General features: G+C 41.3%; 1 long non-coding RNA gene and 1 pseudogene across 1 annotated transcript; both read right to left on the reverse strand.

The window, feature by feature from the left end:
• Positions 1 to 2,262: 2,262 nt before the first annotated feature.
• On the reverse strand, positions 2,263 to 12,673 carry LOC126495608 (nucleolar RNA helicase 2-like; annotated as a pseudogene).
• Positions 12,674 to 12,762: 89 nt separating this feature from the next.
• LOC126495606 (uncharacterized) lies at positions 12,763 to 18,539 on the reverse strand. The gene is made up of 2 exons (XR_007590194.1): positions 17,597 to 18,539; positions 12,763 to 14,908 (listed from the first exon to the last, which is right to left on the reverse strand). It is a non-coding gene; the product is annotated as an uncharacterized lncRNA (long non-coding RNA).
• Between the last annotated feature and the right edge of the window lie 746 nt (positions 18,540 to 19,285).

Consider the following 19,285-nt stretch of genomic DNA (forward strand, 5'->3'; position numbering starts at 1 on the left):
GGATCTTCAGAACCTTATTCTGAATTCTTTGACCGCCTTCTACAGGTGGGAAGTCACATTTTTGGGGATGTGGATTCAGCTATGCCAGTCGTTAAACATCTGGCCTTCGAAAATGCTAATAAGTTCTGCCAACAAGTTTTACGCCCCCATAGAGATGGAGATTTGAATGACTTTATCCGATTATGCAGAGACATTGATGGCACTCACATAATGGGCCAGGTAATTGCTTCAGCCCTTAAGGAAGGCCAAGAAGGAGCTAGACCTAGAAATTGTTTTCAATGCAAAAGGTCAGGACACCTCAAAAGAAACTGCCCCGCTGGTATAGGAGCAATTAATCAGCCCAGGAAATAAGCCAGGTGTGCTGGTACAAGCCTTTAATCCCAGCACTTGGAAAGCTCTTGAGTTCAAGGCCAGCTTGGTCTACTTACTGAGTGAGTTCCTGAAACAGCTAGAGGCAGGTTTGCTATAAAGAAATCTAGACTCAAAAGGCTACAACTTCAGGACAATAAAAAAGGAGGTTAAACNTTGTCCTAGCAACTGGAAAACTGCTCTTCTAAGTGATGAAAATTTGAGAAATCTGCAAAGAATCTTCCAAAGGGTATGAAGGAAAGCACTGAGGAAGAGAGTTGGCTGTGCTGATGTTTGTTTTTAAGATTTTGAAGAATGAAGGAATTGTCCATTTCTCATGGAAATGCAATCTTGAACTTGAAATATTGATTATATAATTTTCTATTTTTTGATTTTTTTTTCAAGGCAGTATATCTCTCTGTGTAGCTCTGGCCATCCTGGAACTTACAGACCAGGGTGGCCTTGAACTTAGCGATCTACCTGCCTCTGCCTCCCAAGCACTGGGATTAAAAACATGGGTGCAATGCCTATCAAATTACATGATTCTATTTTGCAATGCACACAGTATGCTCACAACATATCGACTATAAATCAACTACCAAAAATTCATTGCAATCGCTAAGGGTAAGGGACAGGGTCGGGTTAGAGTCACAGTCAAAGTCAGTGTCAGGTTAGGGGTTAGGGGTCAGAGTTGTTGTCAGAGTCAGAGGGAGGGTTTATCAGGGTCAAAACCATGGTCTGGAACAGGGTCAGGGTTAGAGGATCAGGGTTGGGTAAAGTTAGAGTTAGAGGGGTTAGGGTGTTAGTGTTAGGATCAGGAGAAGAATCAGGGTCAGGATGGTTAGAGTTACACAAAAGGTCGGAGTTAGAGTCAGAGATGTAGTGTTATCATTAGAGGTTAGGGTTAGAATTCACAGTTAGGGTAAAAGTTAGGGTTGGAGATAGGGTTTAGGGCTATGGTTAGGGCCTTTATAAATAATTAATATTTGTGTGTGCACGTAAATGTATAATGTGTGTGCTTGTACATGTCTATATTTTTGCTTACATGTTTATATTAGTGCTCATGCATATGTACATGTATGTGCATGTGTATATTTGTTTATGTATATGGATATATTTGTGTTTACATGTGTGTACTTATGTATATGTATATTTGAGTATTTATGTGGTACATTTGCATATTCTGTGTTTATATGTGTATATTTGTGTTTGTGTGCCTACAGAAAACATATATGAGTATGTGTGTATATACTGTGTGTACATGTATACATCTGTGTTCATGTTCATTCATGTGTTTGTACATGGATATGTTTATGCATATTCATGTGTTCATGTGTATTGGTGTGTCTTTTTATGTGTGTACATGCGTATACTTATATGTGTGCACATGTAAACTTTTGTGTTTAAGTGTGTATTTATGCTTGTGTTTTGACTTATGTGTATTATATGTGTCTACATATTTACATTTATGCTTATTTGTACATGTGCATATTTATGTATAATAATATGTATCTTTATGCATGTTCATGTGAATGTTTATGTATGTGCACATGGTATACAATTACGTGTGTATTATGTATGTTTGTACATGGATATATGTATCTTTATGTGTATTTGTGTGCATCAATATATCTATGTTTGTGTATATATGTATATTCATATCTTTACAAGTGTACATGTGTGGGCCCCTGGTCTCCCTTATTCCTGGGGTGCATTGGCAGGGACAGTGTCAGGAGCCATTTCCCCCCTATCATTACAGGAACCATCACCCTGGGGAGTCTGCAGGGAACCTCACACCCATAATTATGTTCTATTGACAGAATCTGCTTCTCACCCAATTAACTGTTAATCTATTAGCAGAATACACCTCACATTCCAGCTACCCAGGGAACCAGGTGTGGCAACTCNTCTCACTCTGGTCTCCGGGAAGGCAAAGCCCCCCATGGCTCGCTGGAGGCCGTCCTTGCTAAGGTCGCACACGGCTTTCTTTGGGGGGGGGGAGTTCGACCCCTAATGACCGGGAGTAAGAATTTTTGAGAAAAAGGGGCCACAGCCCAATAATCTAAAAGGGTCATAAATTCCAAAAATCCAATGGTGGTCGCAGGAGGACAACTCCCTGGCTCGGGACCACTCCCAAGGTCGTATTCTGCTAGTTCCTAAAACAGTACTGTGATAATTACAGCTAGAAAACCTGTTTTTCGGGGTTAAGGTCTGGTTTTTGTCTTCAGCTAGTTCCTGGTGCAGGGTCTCTAAACAGGCTAGTCCTAGATTTTTGATTCTCCTGCTGGAGGAGTCTGGATTTATCCAAGTTTTTCCAATACTGTGTATGTTCCAAAAATGGCTGTACCAGTTTGCACTTTCAGCAACGAAATTTTTTCTTTACCCACATTTTCTTAAGCATAATAATTTTTAATCTTGGTCATTTTTACAAGGATAAAATCTCAGAGTTTTTATTTACATTTCTCTGACGGCTAAAGGATGTTATGTTTAAGCATTTTTTTTTAAGTGTCTCTCAGTCATTTTTAAGTTCGTCTATTGAGAGTTTTCAGTTTAGGTCTGTAACAAATATTTTTATTGGATTAATGATAAGTAAAGATCTTTTTCCACTCTATAGTCTTATTATACAAAAGTTTCTCAATTCAGGAGATCTAATTTATGATTTTTCCCAAAGTTTGTGCCACTGAGGCTATGTTTGAGATATGACAAAATGTACTTCTAAATTTTTTCTCTATGAGGTTCAATGCAATTTTTATATGCTGAGGCCTTTGACTCATTTAAACTTGAGTTTTGTACATGGGAATGGGTATGGATCTATTTTTATTCTTCTACATGTTGATGTCTAATGAGGCCAGCATCATTAGTTAAAATGCTTCCTTTTTCCATTTTCCTATCTGCAAGGCAGACTTGCAACTTAAGAAAAAGATAGCTTATAAACTTTTAATTAGATATCCAATGGTTAAAGCCCTAGTTATAATATTCTTATGGGAGACCTTGAGCCGATAGGTAAAATTCTTTTAAAGAACAATAAACCAATTTCCAATAGAAACACTGGCTTTGCTAAATTTTGCTCTGAGTTTTCAGTTTCTCACAAAACAGAAATACCTTATAGTCCTCAAGGACAAGCTATAGTTGAGCGAGCGCATCATATGCTCAAAGCCTATTTGCATAAAACAAAAAAGGGGGAATATGGTTCCACCCCCAGAGAGCATTTATCTTTTATTTTATACATTTTAAATTTTTTGGCTGTTGATGCTCAATCTCATACCGCCGCTGACAGGCATTGGCGGCCAGATTCTTCCAGGATGCCTCATGTAAAATGGAAGAATCTATCAGATGGCACCTGGTATGGTCCAGATCCCGTACTGGTGTGGGGTAGAGGGGCTCGTTGTGTTTTCCCGCAGGATGCTGACAATCCAATATGGGTACCTGAGCGGCTGGTACGCGCTGTAGATTTTCCTGTCCAGAAGCCTGAGGACAGGACAGAGCCAAGAGATCAAGGAGATTCTGGCTTGTCAACTGAAGAGTTGCGGGTTTCCTGAGGAGCTGGCTGCATAAGGCACATAATTCGTCAAATAAAAAGCTGAATGGCCAACAGCTAGAGAGAAGAGGGATAGGCAGGACTGGCAGGCAGAGAGAAAAGGGGAGCCAGCCAGTCAATCAGGACCCAACAAGACAGACCCAGAGAAAGCGAGGAAGCAGGATTGATAAATGTATATGAGGTAAGCAAGCCTCGGGACAGGGCAGAGATGAATAGAAATTGGTTTCTTTTAAGTTAAAGGGGAAAAGACCAGCTAGAAACAAGCCTAACTAAGACCAAGCTTCATAATTAATAATAAGTCTCAGTATCATGATTTGGAAACTGGCAATCCAAGAAAACCTGCTACAAGACACATCTATGTTGACCCAACTGTCCAGCAAACAGGAGTGGTGGATGATATCTCAGTAAAGTCACAGAGAGCAGCACAGACCCCACAGGAGAGACATCCAGATGATCAGTTACAGCAGTCTGATACTTTTAGCTATGATGTAATATTTTCATAGCCAGCTTTAAAAGAAAAAAAATTTATTTGACATACATATATCCAGTTTTTGGAACTGTTAATCTCAGACCTTAAGAATTTTAATATCATATTTTCTTAGCCACTGTGGTGGTTTGCATAAGGATAGCAGCCATAGGCTCATATATTTGAAGGCTCTTCTTAGGGTGCCTGTCAGCACTTAAGAGAAAGGAGGAGCCGTTTGCAGATGATATGAACTGAGCTGCAGTCTGGTCTACATCGTAACAGAGTCTTCCGCATCCCATTTTCTCGCCTGGATTCTTGGCGGTACATTATTTTCAATCATCCCTTTCCCCTTCTTTCACTTCTTGCTCTCTGTTGTTATCATCTATTGATATCCGGGAGGTGGGGCTGGGTTTTCTCTTTGGCTCTTGTTTCTGTGGAGTGGCAGGAGTACTGGTGGCCAGGAACATACCCAAAAAGAGATCACCCTGATGGCCCCAGCTTGGCCAAAACCAAAGGTACCTATCACTCTAGAATCCCCAATAGAAGGTCCCTGGAATCCAGATGGAAAAGGACCATACCGAGAACAGAATAGATCTAGCCTGTACATTTCAGTTTCATCATTAAGAACATCTTCCCGTGGGGCTGCTCAGCTCAGAGACCTGACATCCTCTTCAGTTCCACAGCACCTGGGCAAACAGAGAACCTACTCTCTCAGAATATCTGTCATCCTGGCTAAAAGCTGAAAGGCAGAACAACTTTGGAATTTCTTTGTCAGAATGAGGACAACTGAAACCAGATGCCCTGCCCAGAGGAGTCCTTTCTTTCACTAGAAAGACAAAAAGAAGGAGGAAGGACCACAGGGAGCCAGGGTGGAAAAGGAGCAAAGAGCAGAGGTAGAACCTGCATCCTCCATAGGCTTAGTCCTCAGCCATTACCACAGCATGAGATCTGAGAGAAAGGCTGGTCCACCGGCAGCAGCACTGGCTCCTTCCTGCAAGCCTCCCTGCTGATTGAGCTGAACATTGGTGGCACCATTTTATCTCAGTTTGTAGCTGGGTGTTAGACATCCAAGTTAGACAAAAACAGGGACAAGTCTCCCGGTCAGTCACTGCAGCCCAGCTGCCTTTGCAGTTCTTTAGGAGTATATATTAAGGATCTGCTGTCCCTCCATGTATCCTTCCTTCAAATACGGCTAATTTTAATTGGTTTATTTATAAGATAGCATCTAACGGGGCTGCACTCCCTTCAGGAGAGACCCCAGACCATGCTAGACAAGGAGTTAACTTTAAGATGTCCAAAAGGAAAAAAAATAGTTTATTCCTATCTTTTGAAGTGTTTTGCTTCTTTCCCCCTCTAAAAGTTCCAGAGTTACTGGTCTTATATTGAGGCCTTCCCTTAATCGGTCTAGCTTTTTGTGCAGGATGAAAGATAAGGAATTAGTTCCATTCATTTGCGTGTGGCTATCAAGTTTCTTAAAAACATTCGTGGAAGACACTCTTTCCTTCAATGTGCATTTTTTCATCTTTGTCACAAATCAGGTAATGGGAGGTGACTGAGTTTGTATCTGGATGTTCTATTCTGTTCCATTCCTTCCATCTCTGTGTTTGGGAATTTCTTATGTATGTTTGTCTCATTCACAGTCTTACCTTAATCCTATTCAAAGTAGGCAGTTTGCCTCTGACATCCATTTTCGCTTCAGTGTGTGTAGGGTTATGTGTGCATTGATGCAGTTAGCTCTCCTCTTTGAACACTTTGCAAAGGTGGGTTAGTGATTCTTCGTCTAACTGGGAGTGCTCTCGTTTCTTTATTTCCCCAAAGCCCCTGCTCTAAGTGGTAGCTGGCAAGCACGGAAGCAAGGGCTATTTCCAGCAAGCTGGCTGGAAACTCTCACCAAGGTGCAAGGCAGGGTCCTGCTGCCTGCTAGCACCTGGAGGAAAAATCCCTGTGACATTGGACTCAGAAGCATGCTATCAACAAACTTCCCGGGTCTGAAGTACTTCTTCCTCTGAAAATGATCCTCTTCTGCCCTCTGGTGGCCACAATACTGTCTGTCAAAGCAGAGGCAGCAGACTGAGGCTGTTCAACAAAGCAAGGAGCAGGCAGAGTGGCGTCCACAGCGTGCTGTCAATAGTGGAGAAAGGCTGGACTGTACATGGTCGCAGATCTGCTTGGGTCTGTGAGATAATGGAAAGAGGTCCTAGAAAGGAACAAAAATGATCCACGGAGCAGGGAAGGGTGCATGGGACCATTTTGGGTCTCATACTTTCTGTTCAGGTCTTTTTGTTCATAAATTATGGTTTCAATTTCGTGCCTTTAAGGGATTTCTGTGGATGCCAGTGTGTGTCTAAGTGTGTTTCCTGTGCTTTCCCTTCGGCTCTTGTTTTTGTATTTGTTCATTTATTTAGTCCTATTTAGGTTGGTTTGTTGGTTTTTATTTTGTCTTATTTTCTTATTTTTTCTTTTTATTTTCTTTTCTAAAATGCATGTTTGTTATATAATGAGAGAGTGGGGAGAACAAACATAATCAGAATACATTGTATGAAAACAATCTATTTTCAATTTTTAAAAATGTTGGGAAAAGAAGGCTTGCCCACTAGCAGATAGTCTTCTTGAAAGAGTCGTGACCAAGGAAGGGGTCTCCATTCAAAGAACACCTCCTCCTGCCTTGTCACATCTTTGTGGCTTCCCTGGAACACATCAGCACTACCCACTGTGCCCTCCTTCCTTAAGTCCTTCTTGGTAAATGAATCTTCCAAAGTAAGGTACAAACCTTTAAATGTTATTTATCCATTTTCGTTACCTGCAACAACAACAACAACAAAATAACTAGAGCCATTTCAGATATTTGGGACTTAACATTTTGGCTTCTATGAAACTGTACTTCTATATGAAATGCCTGGAGAATTCAATGGAACACAGTTCACCTTGGAATGAGAAACTGAGAGTATATGGAAACACTACAAAGAAACTATACCATCTGCAATCACCTTCTACATCCAGAGCTGCCAGGCAGAGACTACTCAAACCAGCTAAGTCTGAAATGACGTCTGAGAAACATTGCTCACCATTGATTCTCAGAAGATGCACTATATAGGACTCAAGTAATTGTTTGTCAGGAAGCCAAGGATTGTTGAGGAGACCCAGCTCAAAGGTTCATGCCATCCTCCAGAGACCATGGCATCCCTTGGGTACTTTTCTTTGGAGAACATGAGTAAGAGTCATTTTTAGAGACTAGAGATGGAGTTTATTTGTAGCGTACATGCTTAGAGTGTGTGAGGATCTAGGTTCAGTTCCCAGTGTGCCCACATGCATGTGCACACATGCGCATACACACACATACACACACACAGGTGAAATTGCACGATTCACATACAAGGATAGGAAGCTGTGTTTTTTATCTTCACTGTAAATGTAGATAATATATTGGAATAAAGATGTAATGAATTCCTATTTCTTTTAAAAATGAAACCAATTGGCAATAAACAAACCCAGAAGTTTGGATGCCTGTTTCTCTCTAAAGGAATGTTTCTCTCTAAAGCCTGTTTCTCTCTAAAGGAATGCTTTCGCTCTAAAGCAAGTGATCAAAAAAGAATCGGTGCAGTTTAACGGTGTGAATGGTTCCTTCTTGCTGAAAAGACTAATATAACACCAGCCTCTTCTGAACCCCATGTTAGACAACTCTCAGCCCTCTACCCACCTCCCACGGTGGTCACATCTACTTGGCAACCCATTTGAGACTTCCATTGTCTTGACTACGGTCCAGATGCATCAATCAAAATAATTGGCAACTTATGTCTAAAATAATTACTATGCTCTTCCAGGAATAACCATTTCAAGGTTACTCTGACACTCATTAACTCTGATGTATCTTTGTGGGTTTTGCCTTTAAAATGCTGTGCCCCTGAGCATGGGCTCAAGCTGCTTTTGGTCTGACCATCAATAAAAGGGACATAAACTCTTAATGGACTTAATTAACGTGGCTGTCAATAACCATCTCACATGAATCATTACATTGCCCAAAGGCTTCACTAAAGCTTTGCTTCTGGCCTGTGTTAGGAGATCCCTTACTCCTGAAGTCTCTGCTTCTCCTCTGCTGCCCTCTGCAGGCACCATGCCTCTTTCCCACTGACCGTGCCATCTAGATATCCTTCCTGGGCCCTTCAGCTCTGCTGCTCTGTGGTCACAGCAGGCTGCCACCATTGAGCCACTTCTATATTTCTATGACTGCTTCAATGGTGGACATCAAAACAGACTCCCAACTTTCCTTTAAGGAAACCGTTCCCTTCTTTCATCCAGTGTCTCCTTAAGTTTTGGCCAAAAATAACTAACATTGACATTTCAATTGAGACTTGTGGGGTTGTGGTCACCAAGTCCTGCTGTGAGCTTATCAATGCTGGTTGATCAATGTGGCCCCTGAGATGTGTGCCAGCACTGTTGCCAGGGTCTCCACGACGCCCTTCTTTGTGATCATCTTCTCAGCTGACTGCTTGAAAAGGCCGATGGCAGTAGGAGGTGTAGAATCCAAAAGCCCGCTACCACTACTCTGTGCTAGAAGCTCCTATTATATCTGCTGCAGAAGGAACACCTACTCATTCATGTTCAATGTCCGCTCTCTGGTCCACTTGTGCTGACTGATCCTCTTCCTTGCGCTGATAAAATCAGGTGCAAACCCCTACCCTTTCAGTTCTGCCTGTCCACCTGATGGATGGATGCAGGGGTTGGACAGCTCTGCATAGCCAGGTCAATCTCAGGGATGTCTAACCCACACGTAGCAATGTTGGTTGCCACCAAAACCACGAAACTGCCACAGTGAGAGACTTTCAGGGTTATTTCCCTTTGCTTCTGTGGGATGTGACCATGTAATGACTGGCCCCTTTACACATGTCCTCTGCCACAGTTGCTGGGCTTCTATTTTGGCTTCAGAGAGGACACTGGTATCACATCCCCAATGGCTGCTTCCCTCTCTGTCCAGTGACAATAACCAGGTGCTCCGTGGTTATGGTTGTTTTCTGAGTCTTTTTTTTTTTTTTAACCATGATTCACTTGTTATATTTCATCTATTTCTTCAAATTGAACCCTGTGGTGTTTAAACACTATAGTGTTAAAAGAAAATGGCCCTCATAGGGAGTGGCACTATGAGGAGGTGTGGCCTTGTTGGAGGAAGTGTCACTGTGGGAGCTGGCTTTGTGGTCTTCTGTGCTTCAAGCTACATAGATGGTGACACAGAGTTCACTTCCTATTGTCTACAGAACAAGATGTAGAACTCTCAGCTCCTTCTCCAGCACCACATGTGCCTGCATGCCACCATGTCCCACCATGTGATAATGGACTACACCCCTGAAGTCATAAGCCAGCCCCAATTAAATGTTTTACTTTGCAAGGGTTGCCACAATCATGTTGTCTCTTCACAGCAATAGAAACCCTAACTAAGGCAAACACCCAATAAAACAAATTGCTATGAAAAGCAATGTTTGGGCTTGTCTTCTGAATCCTTCTTGTATGCCACACTTAAAGTCTCTTCCATTTGATCAGCAAACATCTGGCTTACTTCTTGCAAGACATGTTTAAGTTTGGTGAGTTCTAGCCTACCATTCTGTAAGTGTAAAATTCTTCAATCCACCCGGGGGTTCAAACATAGACAACCCCATTATATATTCATTTTATTTGACTACCATTTGAATAGGCACACCATTAAAACAAGCCACTGATACCTTTGTTTTTGTCATGTCTGCTTACTTAGTTTGCCAGTTCTCTCTCTTCCTCTCTTATAAACTGTCCTAAAGCTTCTCAATGCAAGGGAGAATGTCTACCCCTTTCCTGTTCAGGTCTTTTGCCCTTGATACATGGTGGGATGTCTTTGTTTGCTTAGGAAACAGAAGTCCACCCCGTCATCTCAGAGAAGCCTGAGTCTCCTCATATATGGAGTTGAGAAAGTCCCTTCTTTTTGTCCCCCAAGGTTTCTGCTCTGTCTCATGTCTGCTTTTTCCAGAAGCAGTTTCATTGGAGTTTCGGTCTGATTAAGAATGAGCCTTGGGATTTCGTCAATTTCTGCATTCCATTCCTTCCCTTCCTTCATCTTAGGCTTTATAACACTGGTGTTTTCTTCAGAAGGCTTCTCAATTTTTATTTCTTTGATTTTAACAAAGACCACTTTTTTTTCCCTCGGGGTGCTCCTTCTTTCTTCTTGGAAGTGCTGCGTGAAGCCGTGTGCCATACTGATGGGCCTCCTCTTGCTTTGTGGCCTCCTTGGATTGAGGAGGCTCTACATGTTCAACATCTCCAGAAAGCTCTTTCTTCTTAACGGTGTTAGCTTTGAGGGGAAGTTTCTTCCATTCCCTCTGTTGCTTAGACTTCCTTCTTTTTAGATTTTGGCTTCTCTTTTCTATATTGCTTCTCACTGGACTTCAGCAGCCTCTCCATGTTCTCCTCGACTGTATGTGATCCCAACATGGAAGCTCTGCAGAGTTTTGGCAACATTGTTCAGCATGAGCTGCCAGGCTTATCAGTCTCCTTGACCTCATGCAGAGTAAGAGAGAGGCACCAGGAAGCTTACAACATCACGCTTACGATGTGACACTTACGATGTGATGCTTACGATGTGAAGCTTACAACATGACGCTTACATGCACTTGCACTCATGCATGCATCTGCACACACCGTAATAATAAAAATAGATTTTAAAAATAAAAACAAGTAGTCCTCTGTGCAATATTTGTTAAAATATGCTTTTGCTCTTAAAACAATCTACACATTTATATATAGAATGTGGATTCACCTTGCAATGTCTCCTTCCAAACAGATTTTAAATATGTGTACTTATATACATTGTTATTTACTGTAGAATGAATAACAAAATTAATATGATTTCTTCAAGATTGTTTTAATATAAAACTATTCATTAAGATTGGACTATATATAAATAAATAGATATAGATATTTACTGAAGATCTCTATAATAAGTTTAGTTTTTACAATGAGGCTATAGAAAATATGATTTAAACAATGATGTTCAATATTATTAAAATATATTTTATACTTATATATATGCGCATGTGTGTGTGTGTGTGTGTGTGTGTGTGTGTAAGACATAGGTCTACATGGTGATTATGGTTTTGGGAGTTTCTTGATAAAGTATTTAATTATTATTATCAAAGTAGCTTATAGGTAAATGCTCATGTACACAAAAACCATTGACTAAATCTGTTATTCCCCAGAAAGCCCCTGAGCGTAGCACACCTGGGGAACTACATTTCCCAGGAGCCCCTAGTGTTCCACACAAAGGCTGCACAGGTGCAGAACGTGGCATTTGACGCACATGGGGAACACTTTAAAAAGCTGGAAAGCCGTCTGTTTGCTCTCTTTTCCCCTTCTCTCCCGCACGCTGCAATAAACCTCGCGCTCCACGTGGGTTTTGTTGTGTCTTGCATCCTTGTTTCCTGTCGAAGAAGACCAAGAAGAAGAGAGACCAGATGGCTATGAAAGGTCAGAGGAAGCGGGAGTGGGCATGGCTTGTCTCTTAAAGAAACAGGAAACCATAACATTCTCAGGTCTTCCTTATAATAAAAAGCAGGAGATTAGACACCAGTTTAATGGAATTGGGGCGACGAATTCTCAAGACTGCTTCATGCTGACCTGTGGGCGTCGTCTTTGGGGGGGCACAAGAGAAGGCTGGGTGTTGGTCACATCCTGGCATGACTGGTCTCTTTGCTTTTGACCAGTGTCTATGGCATGGGAATGTCTAGTGTCCCTAAAGTATTAGCAGAACAAACAAAAAAGTTAAATTAAGGGAAAAAAATTTTTAGACCAGGGAATTGAGGGGGTATCTGACCTGTTTAAGATGGTTTTCTTAATTCGGCTCCCTGGAACTCACGAGAACTCCTTGGGTTTGTGAAAACAGAAGTTTTAGTCACATGGAAAGCAGTATAGGAGAGAAAGTTGATTTAAAATTTATTTGGTGAGGTGACCTGGCAAGCAAAACCGGCTCATAGTATACTAAAGCTTTTAAGAAACAAATAAGAAAATAACAGTAAAAGGGTAGATTTAATCAATGCAGCCACATAAGTAAACAAATAGAGACACCTAAAGATATCCAAGCTTTCTTTGGGACAATTAACATGAGTTTTTAAATCTAAACTTTTTTAAGCCTGACTTTAAGGACAAGATAGATGTATGTAACCTTACAGTTCTGCTCAAGTTGTTCTCTCCTTGACCCTTATCCTAATTCTGTGTCTACTACATGGTCCCTATGGCTCAGGGCTGCTGACTGACTCCAAGAAACATTGCCCCCACTCTGGAATATGTTGTTTTTTCTATTAGACACACACACATATATATACACATACATACATATATACATACATATGTATGTATATATATAGTTTATATGAAAGTATATTTTTGAATATGAACATTTTANTTTTTTTTTTTTTTTTTACATCTACAGTGTCTTTAAAAAGAAACAATCAAGATATTCACGATTCTTATTTTAGGCAGGCCTAGGCAAGAGAAACCCTAGTATTTTTTTAAGCAGTCATTCTAAAAACCTATTTTGAGGCTTATATAGAAATCTTAGGGTTTATGAACCATTTTCATGTGTTACAAAATAATGATAGAGTTTTACAAATTATTCACCTCTGTGTTTTAGTTAAGAATTATAGTGAAGTCACACATTCCGAACTCTCCCACTCCAGATGCTTTATTCTGCCACTGACGAAAAGGGACCGCTGACAATAACCATGGAAAGTGTCTCCTGAAACCTGAACTATTAATGTGCTTTACCTGTGATATGATTATCAGATATCTAAGATAGGACACTTCCTTATTTTAGATACAGCCTCCTAACCTTCCGTTTAAATTGACCTCATTAAAATGGTTTTCCAAATTTTGTAATAATAATATTTAAGATGTAAACAGGTTTTTAAATTATTTTTAAATGAATACGATTATAACTACATGAAAAAATAAAGACTATAAAATTTTTAAGGTTAATTTAATATGCTAAGAGAAAATTAATGATTCATTTTATACAGCAATTTTTTCTTAAGTATTAAATTGTTCTTAATATCATTTCACTGACATTAAAAACCTATGACTAAATTTTAATTTCTTATGTTTTTCTCATTGGACTAAGTTCTACTTTTTGGATAGTCAGCTATTGCTTTAAACATTAATAATGCCTAATTGGCTGTTCCAATTAGATCAGGATGGAGGTGGCGTGGAAATAAAGAAAAGCAGACAAGCATCTGCAGGAGAAGAATTGCTCTTTAATAAGAACAGCTGAAGGGCTGGGGCTGCAGTCTCTCTGTGGTGTGGGACAGTGTGTGCACATGGGGGAGGGGGCTGGGCTTTACCCTCCCACTGAGTTTGTGGTGGGTGCATCTAGAAAACAAATGGCCAAAGGTCTCTAATCGAGAGATCACAAAAGAGAGTGGGAGAGAGTGTTCTGTATAGACCAAGTCAGGCTAGCCCATCTGTGAGCTCTGGAACCAGTGAGAGAGACAATATCTCAGGCTAGCCCATCTGTGAGCTCTGGAATCATTGAGAAACACTGTCTTGGGCTAGCCCATCTGTGAGCTCTGGAACCAGTGAGAGAGACAATATCTCAGGCTAGCCCATCTGTGAGCTCTGGAACCAGTGAGAGAGACAATATCTCAGGCTAGCCCATCTGTGAGCTCTAGAATCATTGAGAAATACTGTCTCAGGCTAGCCCATCTGTGAGCACTGGAACCAGTGAGAGAGAAAATGTCTCATGCTAGCCCATCTGTGAGCTCTGGAACCAGTGAGAGGGACAATGTCTCAGGCTAGCCCATCTGTGATCTCTGGAATCAGTGAGAGATACTGTCTCAAAACATGAGGTAGAAAGTGGTAGAAAAATTTCAGTGGCGTCAATAGGACAAATCAGAAGCCTACAGGAAAGGAAAAAACCTTCACCAACCACACATCAGACAGAGGGCTGATCTCTTATATATATAAAGAACTCAAGAAATTACACATCACAAAAACAAAGAATCCAATTAAAAAATGGGATACAGATAAACAGAGAGTTCTCAACAGAAAAATCTCAAATGGCAGAGAAACACTTAAGAAGATATTTAGTATCCTTAGTCATGAAAGAAATTCAAATCTCTAAGATTTTATCTTATGCCTATGAGAATGGCTAAGACAGAAAGCACTGACGACAGCGTATGCAGGAGAGGATGGGGAGTGGGAGTGCAAACTTAGACAGCCACTCTGGAAATCAGTGTGACAGTTCCTCAAGACCCAGCAACACCCAAAAGATGCTCAATCATACCAAAAGGACATTTATTCAACTATGTCCATAACAGCATTATTTATTATAGCCAAAACCTAGAAATAACTTAGATGTCCCTCCACCAAGAAGTGGATAAAGAAAATGTGGTACATGTAAGCAATGGCATATTAGTCAGCTGTTAAAAACAATGACATCAGGAAATTTGAAGACAAATGGATGGAACTAGAAATAAACAATCCTGAGTGAGGTAACCCAAACCCAGAAAGGCAAACATGGTATGTACTCACTCATAAGTGGATATTACCTATAAAGTAAAAGACAATCATGCTACAATCTGCAGCCCCAGAGAGGTTAGGTAACAAGGAGGGACCAAGGGAAGAATTCATGCATGGGACAAATTCTAATTGGTATTGTTAATAAAAACCTAGAGGCATATATAGGGGTTAATGTTGAAAATCAAAGAAGCAGAGTGGCCAACCACAATGATTTCTTTTACTTCTACAATGCTCAAACTGAAGGGGCAATCCTGTCCTCATATTGCCTTGTCAGACTGCAGTTATCTCCACCAAACCTCAGACTGCCCTGCCTACTGTCTCCTTCTGCCTTATATTCCTCTCTCCCCCCAGCCATGTCACTTCTATCTCCATCTCCCTAGTGCTGGGATTAAAGGCTTGTGATCCTAAGTTCTGGGGTTACCTTTTTGTGAGCTGTTTCTCTTTTAGACAGATTCAATCTTATGTAACCATGGTGGCCTTGAACTAACAGAGATCTGTCTGTCTCTGTCTCCCAAGTCCTGGGATTAAAGGTGTGTGTGCCACCACTCTCTGGCCTCTAGTGGCTTAGCTCTGCACTATGATCTTCAGGCAAGCTTTATTTGTCAAAACATAAACAAAACATCACTGCACACATGAATCTTCCTGGGAAGGAGAAATAGAAGAAATTTCCCAAGTGGATTTGAAGTAGGTGGGGATGGAAACCTGAGGGACTGGGGTGGGAAGTGGATGAGGGAGGGATGACTAAAAAAGGGAAGGGCATTTGGGATCAGGAAGAAACCTAATAAAGGGAAACTTCCACAAATTTACAAGGATGACCCCAACTAAGACTCCTAGCCTGAACTGGCCATCTCCTGTGATCAAACTGGTGACTAGCCCAATTATCATCAGAGTGCCTTCATCTAGTAACAAATGGAAAATGAAGCCCCACAGTCCAACATTAGTCCAAGCTAGGAGAATCCTGCTGAAGAGAGGGAGAAAGGATTATAGGAACCAGAGGGGACAAGGACACCACAGGAAAATCCACAGAATCAACTCACCTGGCTCATAGGAACCTAGAGTCTCAGCCAACAACCAGAGACCCCACATGGAACTGACCAAGACTCTCTACATCTATTGACAGCTGTGTAGCTTGGTCTACTTGTGGGACTCCTAACAATGGGAGCAGGGGCTGATCCTAACACTTTGGCTGGCTCCTGGGGACCTATTCCTCATACTGGGCTGCTGAAGGCATAAGCCACGAACAATGCAACACCAGTTTGGAGTTATGATTAATAGGGTGTTATTTATTTAAAGGGGAAAAAGCTTACAGATCACCAACCCATACAACAGCCATCTGCAAAACCAGGAAGAGAGTCTAGTCTCTGGCGGCCAGGAAGTGAAGAGAGTGAGCAGAGGAAGTAGCCGTTTTTTTTAAAGGGAGAGAAACCACGCCCCAATGGGCTGGTATCTCAGCAGCTATTGGATGGAGGGGCGGAAGGACCTCCCGCAACACCTCCCCCTTTTGTTTAAGTAAGAGAGTTCTAAACCTACTACGAAATTATATACAATAAGTACAAATATCCTATTCTAACTAGCTTAGGTCTTGTATAATAAATAACTTGGCCAAGTCGTAAGAGAAAAGTAACTACATTTATATAATCTTCAACCCTATCGAAGATCTGAGCAGGGAAATAATGTTACCTGGGTAATTAGGAAGTTCAGTAAAACAACTTCCANGGCTAGCCCATCTGTGAGCTCTGGAACCAGTGAGAGAGACAATATCTCAGGCTAGCCCATCTGTGAGCTCTGGAACCAGTGAGAGAGACAATATCTCAGGCTAGCCCATCTGTGAGCTCTAGAATCATTGAGAAATACTGTCTCAGGCTAGCCCATCTGTGAGCACTGGAACCAGTGAGAGAGACAATGTCTCATGCTAGCCCATCTGTGAGCTCTGGAACCAGTGAGAGGGACAATGTCTCAGGCTAGCCCATCTGTGATCTCTGGAATCAGTGAGAGATACTGTCTCAAAACATGAGGTAGAAAGTGGTAGAAAAATTTCAGTGGCGTCAATAGGACAAATCAGAAGCCTACAGGAAAGGAAAAAACCTTCACCAACCACACATCAGACAGAGGGCTGATCTCTTATATATATAAAGAACTCAAGAAATTACACATCACAAAAACAAAGAATCCAATTAAAAAATGGGATACAGATAAACAGAGAGTTCTCAACAGAAAAATCTCAAATGGCAGAGAAACACTTAAGAAGATATTTAGTATCCTTAGTCATGAAAGAAATTCAAATCTCTAAGATTTTATCTTATGCCTATGAGAATGGCTAAGACAGAAAGCACTGACGACAGCGTATGCAGGAGAGGATGGGGAGTGGGAGTGCAAACTTAGACAGCCACTCTGGAAATCAGTGTGACAGTTCCTCAAGACCCAGCAACACCCAAAAGATGCTCAATCATACCAAAAGGACATTTATTCAACTATGTCCATAACAGCATTATTTATTATAGCCAAAACCTAGAAATAACTTAGATGTCCCTCCACCAAGAAGTGGATAAAGAAAATGTGGTACATGTAAGCAATGGCATATTAGTCAGCTGTTAAAAACAATGACATCAGGAAATTTGAAGACAAATGGATGGAACTAGAAATAAACAATCCTGAGTGAGGTAACCCAAACCCAGAAAGGCAAACATGGTATGAACTCACTCATAAGTGGATATTACCTATAAAGTAAAAGACAATCATGCTACAATCTGCAGCCCCAGAGAGGTTAGGTAACAAGGAGGGACCAAGGGAAGAATTCATGAATGGGACAAATTCTAATTGGTATTGTTAATAAAAACCTAGAGGCATATATAGGGGTTAATGTTGAAAATCAAAGAAGCAGAGTGGCCAACCACAATGATTTCTTTTACTTCTACAATGCTCAAACTGAAGGGGCAATCCTGTCCTCATATTGCCTTGTCAGACTGCAGTTATCTCCACCAAACCTCAGACTGCCCTGCCTACTGTCTCCTTCTGCCTTATATTCCTCTCTCCCCCCAGCCATGTCACTTCTATCTCCATCTCCCTAGTGCTGGGATTAAAGGCTTGTGATCCTAAGTTCTGGGGTTACCTTTTTGTGAGCTGTTTCTCTTTTAGACAGATTCAATCTTATGTAACCATGGTGGCCTTGAACTAACAGAGATCTGTCTGTCTCTGTCTCCCAAGTCCTGGGATTAAAGGTGTGTGTGCCACCACTCTCTGGCCTCTAGTGGCTTAGCTCTGCACTATGATCTTCAGGCAAGCTTTATTTGTCAAAACATAAACAAAACATCACTGCACACATGAATCTTCCTGGGAAGGAGAAATAGAAGAAATTTCCCAAGTGGATTTGAAGTAGGTGGGGATGGAAACCTGAGGGACTGGGGTGGGAAGTGGATGAGGGAGGGATGACTAAAAAAGGGAAGGGCATTTGGGATCAGGAAGAAACCTAATAAAGGGAAACTTCCACAAATTTACAAGGATGACCCCAACTAAGACTCCTAGCCTGAACTGGCCATCTCCTGTGATCAAACTGGTGACTAGCCCAATTATCATCAGAGTGCCTTCATCTAGTAACAAATGGAAAATGAAGCCCCACAGTCCAACATTAGTCCAAGCTAGGAGAATCCTGCTGAAGAGAGGGAGAAAGGATTAAAGGAACCAGAGGGGACAAGGACACCACAGGAAAATCCACAGAATCAACTCACCTGGCTCATAGGAACCTAGAGTCTCAGCCAACAACCAGAGACCCCACATGGAACTGACCAAGACTCTCTACATCTATTGACAGCTGTGTAGCTTGGTCTACTTGTGGGACTCCTAACAATGGGAGCAGGGGCTGATCCTAACACTTTGGCTGGCTCCTGGGGACCTATTCCTCATACTGGGCTGCTGAAGGCATAAGCCACGAACAATGCAACACCAGTTTGGAGTTATGATTAATAGGGTGTTATTTATTTAAAGGGGAAAAAGCTTACAGATCACCAACCCATACAACAGCCATCTGCAAAACCAGGAAGAGAGTCTAGTCTCTGGCGGCCAGGAAGTGAAGAGAGTGAGCAGAGGAAGTAGCCGTTTTTTTTAAAGGGAGAGAAACCACGCCCCAATGGGCTGGTATCTCAGCAGCTATTGGATGGAGGGGCGGAAGGACCTCCCGCAACACCTCCCCCTTTTGTTTAAGTAAGAGAGTTCTAAACCTACTACGAAATTATATACAATAAGTACAAATATCCTATTCTAACTAGCTTAGGTCTTGTATAATAAATAACTTGGCCAAGTCGTAAGAGAAAAGTAACTACATTTATATAATCTTCAACCCTATCGAAGATCTGAGCAGGGAAATAATGTTACCTGGGTAATTAGGAAGTTCAGTAAAACAACTTCCAAAA

The sequence above is a fragment of the Alexandromys fortis genome, unplaced genomic scaffold (assembly GCF_014885135.2).
Source record: "Alexandromys fortis isolate MF-2015 unplaced genomic scaffold, M_Fortis_MF-2015_v1.1 scaffold_509, whole genome shotgun sequence".
Taxonomy (NCBI): Eukaryota; Metazoa; Chordata; class Mammalia; order Rodentia; family Cricetidae; genus Alexandromys; species Alexandromys fortis.